Below are 15923 nucleotides of genomic sequence, written 5' to 3' on the forward strand. Positions count from 1 at the left end.
CGTACCTTCACTTTCAGATTGTAATGCGCTGCTCTACGCTTGTTATCATCAGGGGTGCGAAGAGAGGTTCTGATATCATTAATTAGCTTTCTGATCTCTGGATCTGAGTCGTCAAACCAGTCCTGGTGCTTCTTCTGAGGCTTTCCCAAGACTTCTGAAGCACAGCCACGCAGTCTGCTAGCGTATGCACTCCACTTTTCATCTACAGGGGCAGATTCAGATATCAAAAGGCCATCGACACCAAATTTTTCATCCAGTTTTGCTCTCATAGTCTGATCATTGGCCAAGATTTTGCAGGACAATTTTGTTGGTATTTTGTGTGAAGCTCGGCGTGGTGCCATCAAAGTTATCTTTAATTTGGACCTCACGAGTCGATGGTCTGTCCATCCCTGAGCGCCTCTCATGGCACGTGTGACCAGTACGTCACCAAGATCTTTTCTCCGTACTATCACATAATCCAGAAGGTGCCAGTGTTTAGATCGCGGATGCATCCATGTCGTTTTATATTTTTCAGGCAGACGAAAATATGTATTTGTCAGACAGAGTTCAAACTCGGCACATAGAGTTAGAAGATCCAAACCATTCGAGTTGTATTTTCCAATCCCATGGCGACCGAGGACTCCATTCCAAGCACTGAAATCATTCCCAACACGAGCATCAAAATCACCAAGTAACAGAAGTTTATCTGCAGAAGGAATATCCCTAAGGACATGTCGGAGGTCTTGGTAGAACTTGTTCTTCTCTTCATCCGGAGATGGCGATGTAGGTGCGTATACATTGATCAAGTGAAGATATTTCTGGGATACCAGGTGAAGTCTGAGAGTTATTATTCTGTCACTGATACCTTTTGGGAGTTCTGTTAGTGAACATGCCAATTTATTGCGTATGGCAAAGCCTATCCCACTTTCCGCCCTTTCAGTGGACGATTTTCCACTCCAGTAGTAGGTATAACCTCCGAGCGGTTCATATAACTGTCCAGAGTCACTAAGATGTTTTTCACTTATGGCGGTAATGTCGATGTTATATCTAGCCAATTCCTTTGCGATAAGTCCTGTATTTCTCTCTGGGCACTGATTATGGTCGTTATCCTGTAAAGTACGGAATTTCCAGACTCCAATCATTAGATATTTAAGGTAACTGTTTATTTTATTATTTTTTTGACCGCATATGTTAGTGAACAAGTGACCGCATTTTGCCACTTGTGCTGGGATGAGACGGGCTATGTTTAGGCCACCTTTTCTAGGCCCCTCCCTGGATTAGGGAAAGCAGAGCTATCCTAAATAGGGCTGCTTTGTCGTCTGACGAGCTGCCGAACCAGTCCTCCCGTCTCTCACGAGTACCAGAACGACCATCACCGTCTGACCGCCTAACGTGCAGAGCACCAACTAAGGTTCAGGTACACCAAACCCTTGCCTCACCATCAGTACTCCATCGCCGCAGGACTTTCAAAGCTCATATTCCATTGAAACTTTGCAGGAGTCATCTGCGCGTGAAGGTATTTAAAGTGGACAAGCAGTTGCGCAGATGCAGATCCACTCTCTCGTCCTCCGCCTCTGGTTGGCAGTGGACCGTAGGGCCGATACGACTGGCGTGAGGCAGGGGATGCAGTGAATGGCCATATGCCACTGGAAGTATCCTGACATACGCCCTTAAGGCACATCACAGGTGCCTTGCTTCGTCGGTACAGAAGCCGTGAGTGTTTACCTATCGATATTACCCGCCTCCTACACCGATGAAGAGACTGACAGAAGGGAAGAAGGAAAGGGAAGGGACTGGAGGGGAAAGGGAGGAAAGGACGGTAGGTCGTTGCACACTTCGTCTGGCTCCTCTGCTGAGACCTGACCGGCTAGGTTGAACCTGCCAGTAGCTACGCTACCATCGGTATAGCTCTCAGCATCACAGGAACACGCAAACTCTCCCACCCGCACGGACAGTGCTACGATAAGGTGGTGCCTCCAGGGACAGAGGATATGTTGCAGAGGTAGGAAGATACTAGAACAGGGGGGGGGGGGGGGGATAATTGCCGCCCTTCAGCTTGAGTTAGACAAGGCCAGGGGAGATCTTGACAGGTTAAGGAGGGAGGAGGGTAAAGAGAGGTGGGAAGTGGCAACAGGCAACAGCAGGAACAGGCCTTGATCTTTGTCTGACAGCTTCGTGGTGAATGTGCGAAATAAATTTGACCTGTTGCCTCAGTTAGAAGCTGGTGAGCCTCGAGCACTTGCAGGTGTAGACAGGGGACAACAAACTTTCAGCAACAAATAGAAAACTAAGAATGTAGGGAAATCACTAACGAGAAAGAAAGTGTTGTTATTAGATAGTACCCATGGAAGAGGTGTTGGCCAACTTTTGCAGGATGAACTAGGATCAGAATACCAGGTCGCCGGCCACTGTGGCCGGATGTGTGTGATGTCCTTAGGTTAGTTAGATTTAAGTAATTCTAAGTTCTAGGGGACTGATGACCTCAGATGTTGAGTCCAATAGTGCTCAGAGCCATTTGAACCTTTTTTTTTCTTTTCGTAAAGTTCCCAAAGAGGGTAGCCAATTGCTCACAAACGGCCATTGATAATATCTTTATAGAAAAGTCCATTGAACACATTAATATTACCCAATGTCGTCTCAGACCATGACATGCAGTTCCTTCTGTTAAATGTTAATACTGAACAGGATATAAAATCCGTTAAATCTGAACTCAATAGGGTAATCAATAAGGCGAAAATTGATTATTTTAGGACACTCCTCAGAGACATTCACTGGAGTGATGTCTATAGTGCTCATGGCATGAATGAAAAATGTAACACTTTTGCTAATAAAGGTGCCAACGGCCTTGCCACAGTGGTAACACCCGTCAGATCACCGAAGTTAAGCGCTGTCGGGCTAGGCTAGCACTTGGGTTGTTGACCATCCGGTCTGTCGAGCGCTGTTGGCTAGTCAGGTGCACTCAACCCTTGTGAGGCAAACTGAGGAGCTACTTGATTGAGAAGTAGCGGCTCCGGTCTCGCAAACTTACATACGGCCGGGAGGGCGGTGTGCTGACCACATGCCCCTCCATATCCCCCGGGAGAGTGGAGTGCTGACCACATACCCCTCCATATCCGCATCCAGTGACGCCCGTGGCCTCAGGGTGACACGACGGCCGGTCGGTAGAGTTGGGCCTTCGAAGGCCTGTTCAGACGGAGTTTAGTTTTTAATAAAGTGCTTACCTTATTTGAACACTGTTTTCCTCCGAAACTAACCAAGGTTAGAGCAAAGTTTACAAAGGAGCCATGGATTACTCGAGGAATAGGGGTATCTTGTAAAACAAAAAGAAAACTGTATCTGTCAATCCGAAACAGTTCTGATGTTGATGCTATAGCACATCACAAGAAATACTGCAAAATATTAAAGACTGTAATATGGACATCAAAACAAATATATTACAAGGAAAAGATAGTCATATCAGATAACAAAAAAGGCAATATCGGATACAGTGAAGGAGGAGACCGGTAGAACCAGATATGAAGAGGAGCAAATAGCATTAAGAGTAAATGATACATTGGTGACAGATGTGTATAGTGTTGCAGAACTTTTTAACAAGCATTTTATAACTGTTACTGAAAAGATGGGGATGTCAGGTTCTGTAGATGCTGCGATGGGATACCTCAGACCAGACATTTCAAGTAACTTCCATAATATGAATTTGACCCTCACTACCCCAGCAGAAGTAATGTCCATCATAAAACCTTTAAAATTAAGACTATCTAGTGAGTATGATGAAATATCAACAAAGTTAATCAAAGAATGTGATTCTGAGTTAAGTAACATACTAAGTTATCTGTGTAACCAGTCGTTTATCAGTGGAATATTTCCTTAATGGTTTTAATATACTGAAATTAAGCCACTGTTTAAGAAAGAAGATAAAGAAATAGCATCAAATTTCCGTCCAATTTCACTTTTGCCAGAATTCTTAAAATTTTTTAGAAAAAGTAATGCACAATCGGCTTTATAACCACCTTATCAGAAATAACATACAGTCAAAGTCGCAGTTCGAATTTCTAAAGGATTCTGAGATTGAGAACGCTATCTACACTTACAGTCAAAATGTACTTCATTCATTAGACAAAAGATTGCAGGCAACTGGTATTTTTTGTGATCTGTCAAAGGCATTTGACTGTGTAAATCACAATATTCTCTTAAGGAAATTAGACTATTACGGTGTAACACAAAATGCTGCAAAATGGTTCAAATCTTATATCTCTGGCAGGAAACTAAGAGTGTCATTAGGAAAGAGACATGTATTAAGCTATCAGGCATCATCCAACTGGGAACTAATTACTTCTGAGGTCCCACAAGGTTCCATCTTAAGGTCCCTACGTTTTCTTGAGTATATCAATGACCTTCCATCAGTAACATTACCAGATGCCAAATTTGTTTTGTTTGCTGATGATCCAAACATTTTAGTAAATAGAAAATCAAGTGTAGTCTTAGAAAGATCGGCTAGTAAAATATTTGTGGACACTAATCGCTGGTTTCTATCCAATTTTTTGTCACTAAACTTTGAAAAAACATACGCCATGCTGTTCAGAAATTGTAGGGGGTGTCCCACTAGTATATGCCTACATATTATGACAAGCAGACAGAAGAAGTGGACAGTGTTAAATACTTGGGATTACAGCTTGATAATACATTCAACTAGGAGGAGCACACCACAGAACTGCTGAAGCGTGTAAACAAATCTCTATTTGCAATGAGAACTCTGTCAGACGTAGGGGATATAAAAAGGAAAAATCTGGCATACTATGCTTACTTTCACTCCATAATATCTTATGGGATTATTTTTTTTGATAATTCATCAAGCCAAGCTGAAGTTTCCTGGGCACAAAAACGTGCAATAGGAGTTATATGTGGTGTGAACTGAAGAACATCCTGCAGAGGCCTGTTTAGAAAACTAGGGATACTAACTACTGCCTCCCCCATATAGTTGTTCCTTAACGAAATTTGTCATTAAAAATGTATCACTTTTTCAAACCAATAGTTCTGTCCATGGAATCAGCACTAGAAATAAGAATAATCTTCACAAGCATTTAAAGTCACTTACTCATCACAAAAAAGTGCATTACTCAGGAATACACATTTTCAGTAACTTGCCAGCAGCCATAAAAATCGTAGCAGTAGTATATATATATATATATATATATATATATATATATATATATATACTCCTGGTAATTGAAATAAGAACACCGTGAATTCATTGTCCCAGGAAGGGGAAACTTTATTGACACATTCCTGGGGTCAGATACATCACATGATCACACTGACAGAACCACAGGCACATAGACACAGGCAACAGAGCATGCACAATGTCGGCACTAGTACAGTGTATATCCACCTTTCGCAGCAATGCAGGCTGCTATTCTCCCATGGAGACGATCGTAGAGATGCTGGATGTAGTCCTGTGGAACGGCTTGCCATGCCATTTCCACCTGGCGCCTCAGTTGGACCAGCGTTCGTGCTGGACGTGCAGACCGCGTGAGACGACGCTTCATCCAGTCCCAAACATGCTCAATGGGGGACAGATCCGGAGATCTTGCTGGCCAGGGTAGTTGACTTACACCTTCTAGAGCACGTTGGGTGGCACGGGATACATGCGGACGTGCATTGTCCTGTTGGAACAGCAAGTTCCCTTGCCGGTCTAGGAATGGTAGAACGATGGGTTCGATGACGGTTTCGATGTACCGTGCACTATTCAGTGTCCCCTCGACGATCACCAGTGGTGTACGGCCAGTGTAGGAGATCGCTCCCCACACCATGATGCCGGGTGTTCGCCCTGTGTGCCTCGGTCGTATGCAGTCCTGATTGTGGGGCTCACCTGCACGGCGCCAAACACGCATACGACCATCATTGGCACCAAGGCAGAAGCGACTCTCATCGCTGAAGACGACACGTCTCCATTCGTCCCTCCGTTCACGCCTGTCGCGACACCACTGGAGGCGGGCTGCACGATGTTGGGGCGTAAGAGGAAGACGGCCTAACGGTGTGCGGGACCGTAGCCCAGCTTCATGGAAACGGTTGCGAATGGTCCTCGCCGATACCCCAGGAGCAACAGTGTCCCTAATTTGCTGGGAAGTGGTGGTGCGGTCCCGTACGGCACTGCGTAGGATCCTACGGTCTTGGCATGCATCCGTGCGTCGCCGCGGTCCGGTCCCAGGTCGACGGGCACGTGCACCTTCCGCCGACCACTGGCGACAACATCGATGTACTGTGGAGACCTCACGCCCCACGTGTTGAGCAATTCGGCGGTACGTCCACCCGGCCTCCCGCATGCCCACTATACGCCCTCGCTCAAAGTCCGTCAACTGCACATACGGTTCACGTCCACGCTGTCGCGCCATGCTACTAGTGTTAAAGACTGCGATGGAGCTCCGTATGCCACGGCAAACTGGCTGACACTGACGGCGGCGGTGCACAAATGCTGCGCAGCTAGCGCCATTCGACGGCCAACACCGCAGTTCCTGGTGTGTCCGCTGTGCCGTGCGTGTGATCATTGCTTGTACAGCCCTCTCGCAGTGTCCGGCGCAAGTATGGTGGGTCTGACACACCGGTGTCAATGTGTTCTTTTTTCCATTTCCAGGAGTATATATATATATATATATATATATATATATATATATGTGTGTGTGTGTGTGTGTGTGTGTGTGTGTGTGTGTGTGTGTGTGTAGCCATATCGTAGTATTCCATGAGTCGCATAGGTACTCCGAAAGGTCGCATTTCTGCAAGTATTGTGAGGCCTTTTTGGCTGATCAGATCCATCCCATGGATGAGATTAGATTAGATCTACTTTCAGTCCAATTTATCCGTAGTGAGGAGGTCCTCCAGGATGTACAACATGTCAGGAAAACAATAATACATGTGAAATATTTACAACTAAAACAAATAAGCTAATGTAGCTTCTTTTTGTAATGAACACTATAGGAAAGGATCATTTTACAACACTCATTTCCTAAGATCACATTCATGTGGTAAATTTAAAATTTAAAACAAACTGTGTTTTCATTTATAAGGTAATAAACATATAATAGAACTATTACAATACTTATTTTGCAATGAACACATTAGTGCACTGAAGTGGTGCAGAAGTTATATTGTACTGTATACATATGTAAAGTACAATATAACTTCTGCACCATTTCAGTGCACTAATGTGTTCATTGCAAAATAAGTATTGTAATAGTTCTATTATATGTTTATTACCTTATAAATGAAAACACAATTTGTTTTAAATTTTAAATTTACTGCATTAATGCGATCTTAGGAAATGAGTGTTGTAAAATGATTCTTTCCTGTAGTGTTCACTACAAAAAGAAATGACTTACTTCCATTGCTCCACAGTATAGAGTTTATGGAATGGGCACCACGTTTTTCTTTACATTTGCATCATTGGTGGAGCTGGTTTCGTGTTGTTTTGCTGCTGACGGGGTTCACGAGTGGGACACTCAGTTCTCCAGTGACTTTTGCAGCTGTCGTCCTCTTATTTTTCCTCTCAATACACTTTCATCCATGTTTTGATTTAGCGGACGATGTTTTACCGATTTTCCTATATGAGGTATAAATCTTCGATGCGGTTCCTTTCGGAAAACGAAACACTTCGGCAAACTTTGATACGAAAGCACGCAACAAATAAGCACCTACAATTTACCCTCATTCCAATTCACTTAAATCAGACATATCACAACAGCACGGAACACTGTTCTGACCGCAAGTGATACTTCCAAAGTGCAAACACCAAAAAAAGTTTGAAATCACCTCGGTTCCGAGAGTTCGGAACCTGTACAGAAAATTGGAACAGAGATCAACGCAAACATCATTTTCGCTCTTTTTATTGCTCATGAAAACCACACATAGCAAGGTGGTGGTCCAGATTGCTGTACACACTGGTACCTCTTATACGCAGTAGCACGTGCTCTTGCTTTGATGCATGCCTGTACTCGTCGTGGCATAGTATCCACAAGTTTATCAAGGCACTGTTGGTCCAGATTGTCCCACTCCTCAACGGCGATTCGGCGTAGATCCCTAAAAGTGGTTCATAAACAGCCCTTTTCAATCTATCCCAGGCTTGTTCGATAAGGTTTATATCTGGAGAACATGCTGGCCACTCTAACTGAGCGACATCTTTATCCTGAAGGAAGTCATTCAAAATGGTTCAAATGGCTCTGAGCACTATGGGACTTAACATCTGTGGTCATCAGTCCCCTAGAACTTAGAACTACTTAAACGTAACTAACCTAAGGACATCACACACATCCATGCCCGAGGCAGGATTCGAACCTGCGACCGTAGCAGTCGCGCGGTTCCGGACTGAGCGCCTGAACCGCTAGACCACCGCGGCCGGCGAAGTCATTCACAAGATGTGCACGATGGAGGCGCGAATTGTCGTCCATGATGACTAATGCCTCACCAATATGCTGTCCATATGGTTGCACTATCGGTCGGAGGATGGCATTCATGTATCGTACAGCCGCTACGGTGCCTTCCATGACCACCAGCGGCGTACGTCGGCCCCGTATAATGCCACCCCGAAACGGCAGGGAACCTCCACTTTGCTGCACTCGCTATGCAGTGTGCCTAAGGCGTTCAGCCTCACCGGGTTGCCACCAGACAAGTCTCCGGCGATTGTCTAGTTGAAGGTATATGCGACACTCGTCGGTGAAGAGAGCGTGGTGCCAATACTGAGCGGTCCATTCGGCATGTTCTTGGGCCCATCTGTACTGCGCTGCATGGCGTGTGGTTGCAAAGATGGACCTCGCCATGGACGTCGGGAGTAAAGTTGCGCATCATGCAGCCTATTGCGCACAGTTTGAGTTGTAACAAGACGTCCTGTGGCTGCACGAAAAGCAGTATTCAACATGGTGGCGTTGCTGTCAAGGTTCCTCCGAGCCATAATCCGTAGGTAGCCGTCATCCACTGCAGTGTTAGCCCTTGGGCGACCTGAACGAGGCATGTCATTGACAGCCCCTGTCTCTCTGTATCTCCTTCATGTCCGAACAACATCGCTTTGGTTCACTCCGAGACGCCTGGACACTTCCCTTGCTGAGAGCCCTTCCTGGCATAAAGTAACGACGCGGACGCTATCGAACCGCGGTATTGACCGTCTAGGCATGGTTGAACAACACGATACGTGTACCTCCTTCCTGGTGGAATGACTGAAACTGATCGGCTGTCGGAGCTCCCCCGTCTAATAGTCTCTACTCATGCATGAATGTTTACAACTTTGGGCGAGTTTAGTAGCATCTCTGCACAGTCAAAGACCGGCTTGTGTGGCCGAGCGGTTGTAGACGCTTCAGTCTGGAACTGTGCGACCGCTACGGTCGCAGGTTCGAATCCTGCCTCGGGCATGGGTGTGTGTGTGATGTCTTAGGTTAGTTAGGTTTAAGTAGTTCTAAGTATAGCGGCCTGATGACCTCAGATGTTAAGTCCGATAGTGCTCACAGCCACTTGAAGCCACTTGCACAGTCAAAGGAACTGTGTCTGTGATACAGTATCCACAGTCAACGTCTATCTTCAGGAGTTCCGGGAACCGGGGTGATGCAAAACTTTTTTTGATGTGTGTATACATATTTATATAGCAGATATATTTAAAAAGTGTGTAGTCTCTGTCAGTTCCAGCGTTTATTGGAGAGTAGTGTAAAAATATGAAAAAACATTTCGCTATAACTTTTTGAGATACTTACTAACAACCTTTGATCTTTATGTATTATATAAGTATATTTAAAAAACGTGTAGCCTAAGTCCATCTGAACGTTTATTAGAGTATCGTATACAAATTTGAAGTAAATCAGACAAGGATTTTTCGAGATTGCTGATAACAACGTTAGACTATAACTTGTCCTTATATAGTGGTATATATTTCATGAAATGAAGGTAACCATATGGGAACTAGCTGTTACATCAGATTTGCACGGTATTAACCGCTAACTCCAATAGCTAAAGGATGGGGATCAATTAATTTGTATTCCGATGGAAAAAACTGATATTTGAAAATATAACAATTCTTATTTCGATTGTCCAGATGGTTACAGTCGAAATGAAGAATGTGTCACAGATAAGGAGTAAACTAAGAGGAATTTTGCAAGAAAAGATTATGATTCCATTTTAAAACTGGTTGAGATACTCACTTTCGAGTTGAGTCCCATGGCATCGTGCGAGAACACAAGACCCCGTTTTGAGTCTGTACCTAACATTACTAGGTTTATGTCTGATTCAGCCATTATTAAAGAGGACATGCACTAGGATACAACATGCAAAAGGCTTTTTCTAATCTTAGATACGATGTTCTACCGTCAACTCTGAAATAAATTTACTCCTCAGTAATTTAATAGCAATAGTAGATACAGTGTTTAGCTATCACAAGAGGGAAAGGCGTACTTGGAAAAGGCCTTGAGCAAGCCACAAACTTTCTAAGAGATATCGGGAATAATTCAGTAACAGTACGAAATTTTTTTCTTATCAGCAGAATTGTGGTACATCATTCTGTCTCCTCCAAGCCAGCTTCAGCCATCGTTGAAGCCTTCAAGCGATTCGTTCAAGTTGAAGTTGTTGGCAGGCAAATCTTTTCCTTATGGCCAGTGTAGATGAGTGGCGGAGGTAATTGAGGAGACGCCTGGCCCTCTGCCCTCACCTCTCGGCCTGGTACGACTGTTTCTTCCTTCCCTCGTCATTCCTACTGATTCTCGGGCGAATTCCATCACCGAAACGCAACTATGACCCCCCCCCCTCGCCCCCCTGAGTGTCTGGTGGCTTGCTCGCCGTCCCAAGGGCGTGCCCTTTATAATCCGTGACTTCAAAATGTACACTGATCTTACCTCTTAACCCCTGGATGGATAACAAGGTTCTTTTAGACCCGGAAACCCTTCATTTTCTCAATGAATTGTCTTAAAATTAGTTTGTTTTAGTTGATGTCGTGCATAATCGATGGAAATACAATTGTCTTCCGTTGAAAAAAAAAAACACTACTTGCTGTAAATCGAGGCATTTATTTTATTTTATGAATTTTGTAATCCTACACTTGTAATGCTCGACAGGATCCAGACCCCTTAGCAAACAGACCCTCTTTCCAATAATTTATTTGTCATTGATCTGAGTGCCATGTTAAATTAACATGTTACTGATAAAAGTTATCAGTTCTACTCTCAGTCACACTCACTGTTGAGATTTCAGAAGTACTGTAAAAGCTACAACTGAGAATTCTTTACAAGCTAAGAGCGTTGCTCATTGCAAAAACATTTTCATGCGAGCATTAGTTTAATTCCACAAACAGAATAATTATGGAAGGCACTTTTTTTCGTTACGTACAACTGGGATACAGTACTACCTGCAAGACTCAAAAGAATATCATATGAAGTCAGCACAAGTGGTCCAAATTTTGGATCAACTATTATTGAATGGCTCCCTTTGATCAGGACGATAAGAGATATTCAGACACTGATGGTCCCCAGCATAATCAGCTCACGTCTTCTGGCACCTCAACTGAAGTTAGCAGTGAAGAACTAGATGATACAGACTATACAGTTTCCTTATCCGTAATTATGAAACTCAACAGAGTAAATCGCTGCCACAAATGAGAAGAATACAGCTACACAATACCATCAGAATTCCTCCTGCTCAGCTAAGGGGTAGTGTTACAAAACAAAAAGTCAACTCCACTGGTGATACGTCGCGGCGCTGGCGCCAGTACCTCTCACTTGTAGTGTCATCTTTGCCATCGATTTCGTCAGTCAGTTGTTCACCGCGGGTTCGGCTATATAAGTCGGCAGCGTCGAGGCAGCAGGCCTCAGTGTGTGGTCTGTCGGTTGCGGTTACAACGGGGTCGGGAGGCTGGCCCTTACTTGGTGCGCATGCTCATTGCACACGGTATTGCTGGAGGCCTGGGTTTGCGTTCCGGCACGAGTGTTTGGCTTTTCTCGCCACGCACTGCATGTTGAGAAGAGGAGTTTGCCGGAGCGTCGCATGGTATTAACCGTTCGCTTGGGCACGAGGTGAGTATTTGATTTATACAGCTGCAAATCTGTGCTTATCTATCTTTGTTAATGGTTAACTAATGTCGTCTTCAGTGTGAATATGATGACGAGTCTGATATGTCAGAGTTACGTCGCACGTGGCTTGGACATTCCATCTTAGTTTGCTAACACTCGATGGAGGATCTGTAGCTTTACGTAAGGAAGCCCGGTGAGCTGCTCGTTACCGTGTGACTGTTTATCTAAAGTTGTTGTAACATTGGTGATTAAGTACCAAAATTTGCACCTTAGGTTACGAGTAACGAAATACTACGCTGTCTCGTAAAACTACACTCCTGGAAATTGAAATAAGAACACCGTGAATTCATTGTCCCAGGAAGGGGAAACTTTATTGACACATTCCTGGGGTCAGATACATCACATGATCACACTGACAGAACCACAGGCACATAGACACAGGCAACAGAGCACGCACAATGTCGGCACTAGTACAGTGTATACCCACCTTTCGCAGCAATGCAGGCTGCTATTCTCCCATGGAGACGATCGTAGAGATGCTGGATGTAGTCCTGTGGAACGGCTTGCCATGCCATTTCCACCTGGCGCCTCAGTTGGACCAGCGTTCGTGCTGGACGTGCAGACTGCGTGAGACGACGCTTCATCCAGTCCCAAACATGCTCAATGGGGGACAGATCTGAATATCTTGCTGGCCAGGGTAGTTGACTTACACCTTCTAGAGCACGTTCGGTGGCACGGGATACGTGCGGACGTGCATTGTCCTGTTGGAACAGCAAGTTCCCTTGCCGGTCTAGGAATGGTAGAACGATGGGTTCGCTGACGGTTTGGATGTACCGTGCACTATTCAGTGTCCCCTCGACGATCACCAGTGGTGTACGGCCAGTGTAGGAGATCGCTCCCCACACCATGATGCCGGGTGTTGGCCCTGTGTGCCTCGGTCGTATGCAGTCCTGATTGTGGCGCTCACCTGCACGGCGCCAAACACGCATACGACCATCATTGGCACCAAGGCAGAAGCGACTCTCATCGCTGAAGACGACACGTCTCCATTCGTCCCTCCATTCACGCCTGTCGCGACACCACTGGAGGCGGGCTGCACGATGTTGGGGCGTGAGCGGAAGACGGCCTAACGGTGTGCGGGACCGTAGCCCAGCTTCATGGAGACGGTTGCGAATGGTCCTCGCCGATACCCCAGGAGCAACAGTGTCCCTAATTTGCTGGGAAGTGGCGGTGCGGTCCCCTACGGCACTGCGTAGGATCCTACGGTCTTGGCGTGCATCCGTGCGTCGCTGCGGTCCGGTCCCAGGTCGACGGGCACGTGCACCTTCCGCCGACCACTGGCGACAACATCGATGTACTGTGGAGACCTCACGCCCCACGTGTTGAGCAATTCGGCGGTACGTCCACCCGGCCTCCCGCATGCCCACTATACGCCCTCGCTCAAAGTCCGTCAACTGCACATACGGTTCACGTCCACGCTGTCGCGGCATGCTACCAGTGTTAAAGACTGCGATGGAGCTCCGTATGCCACGGCAAACTGGCTGACACTGACGGCGGCGGTGCACAAATGCTGCGCAGCTAGCGCCATTCGACGGCCAACACCGCGGATCCTGGTGTGTCCGCTGTGCCGTGCGTGTGATCATTGCTTGTACAGCCCTCTCGCAGTGTCCGGAGCAAGTATGGTGGGTCTGACACACCGGTGTCAATGTGTTCTTTTTTCCATTTCCAGGAGTGTACATCAGATTCCATGAAATGTGCTCTTGCCCGTGAAAAATAATACTCATCTGTTACTATTACGTTTCAAGGATCAATCTTAACTACGCGAGTATTGTAGTGATTAAATGAATTCTTAAGTGTTGAGTTGAAAAAAGTTTTTTGCGAGCTTTCCTGTTTTAATGTTATGTTTTGTTCTTTTGTGTAATACGAATATGCAATTGCAAGTGTGCTGTTGTAGTTGATTTATGTTTCAGTTGTGCGGAGGGCAGAGTATTTCGTCCGGTATGGTGGGGCGTGGCACCGGGGCGTGAAGACTTGCCCTTTGCCAGCGGAACTGTGGTTCGTCAGACCGGCCTCCAGGACGCAGGCCTTCCGTCTCTATCTCGTCTTTAACTTAGGTACAGCTGTTCTCTCTGTCCCCGACTCTGTCAGGTCGTTAAGCTTTGTAGCTCGTTCCTCCGCCGCTTTGGTCAATGCACCTTTCGCTCGAAATATGAATTTAAACCTGTAAAACTGGGTTTCACTCCGTAATTAGTCCCCGATCAGATTGCTGAAGACTCCACCTTATTAATTCTGTATTCCCTTTTCAGCTATTTGTTTATTATACTTGTACCTTGTGTGCTGATTCTGAAGTTTGATTTTTATAAAAGAGGGTTTCATGTGCATATGTTCTCAGGGAATGTTTAGATGCTGCGGCGCTGTTTTTTTTATTAACTGTCTGTTACTTTAATTAGTGCCTCCCCGTACTGGCAGCGACTGGATTATTCCTTAGTCAGAAGTTAGTGCGCACGTTGTTTGCATTGCCGAGCGTTGAAATTTTAGAAGTTATTTATATTATTACTTGTGTGCCTTATGTTACGCCTTAACGTTATACCTAGGTAAGAATTTATACAGGGTGTTAAAAAAAGGCACGGCCAAACTCTCAGGAAACATTCCTCACACACAAAGAACGAAAATATGTTATGTGGACAAGTGTCCGGAAACGCTTACTTTCCATGTTAGAGCTCATTTTATTACTTCTCTTCAAATCACATTAATCATGGAATGGAAACACACAGCAACAGAACGTACCAGCGTGACTTCAAACACTTTGTTACAGGAAATGTTGAAAATGTCCTCCGTTAGCGAGGATACATGCATCCACCCTCCGTCGCATGGAATCCCTCATGCGCTGATGCAGCCCTGGAGAATGGCGTATTGTATCACAGCCGTCCACAATACGAGCACAAAGAGTCTCTACATTTGGTACCGGCGTTGCGTAGACAAGAGCTTTCAAATGCCCCCATAAATGAAAGTCAAGAGGGTTGAGGTCAGGAGAGCGTGGAGGCCATGGAATTGGTCCGCCTCTACCAGTCCATCGGTCATCGAATCTGTTGTTGAGAAGCGTACGAACACTTCGACTGAAATGTGCAGGAGCTCCATCGTGCATGAACCACATGTTGTGTCGTACTTGTAAAGGCACATGTTCTAGCAGCACAGGTAGAGTATCCCGTATGAAATCATAAGGTGCTCCATTGAGTGTAGTTGGGAGAACATGGGGCCCAATCACGACATCACCAACAATGCCTGCCCAAACGTTCACAGAAAATTTCTGTTGATGACGTGATTGCACAATTGCATGCGGATTCTCGTCAGCCCACACATGTTGATTGTGAAAATTTTCAATCTGATCACGTTGGTATGAAGCCTCATCCGTAAAGAGAACATTTGCACTGAAATGAGGATTGACACATTGTTGGATGAACCATTCGCAGAAGTGTACCCGTGGAGGCCAATCAGCTGCTGATAGTGCCTGCACACGCTGTACATGGTACGGAAACAACTGGTTCTCCCGTAGCACTCTCCATACAGTGACGTGGTCAACGTTAGCTTGTACAGCAGCAACTTCTCTGACGCTGACATTAGGGTTATCGTCAACTGCACGAAGAATTGCCTCGTCCATTGCAGGTGTCCTCGTCGTTCTAGGTCTTCCCCAGTCGCGAGTCATAGGCTGGAATATTCCGTGCTCCCTAACACGCCAATCAATTGCTTCGAACGTCTTCCTGTCGGGACACCTTCGTTCTGGAAATCTGTCTCGATACAAACGTACCGCGCCCCGGCTATTGCCCCGTGCTAATCCATACATCAAATGGGCATCTGCCAACTCCGCATTTGTAAACATTGCACTGACTGCAAAACCACGTTCGTGATGAACACTAA

The sequence above is a fragment of the Schistocerca americana genome, chromosome 5 (assembly GCF_021461395.2).
Source record: "Schistocerca americana isolate TAMUIC-IGC-003095 chromosome 5, iqSchAmer2.1, whole genome shotgun sequence".
In the NCBI taxonomy this organism is placed as follows: Eukaryota; Metazoa; Arthropoda; class Insecta; order Orthoptera; family Acrididae; genus Schistocerca; species Schistocerca americana.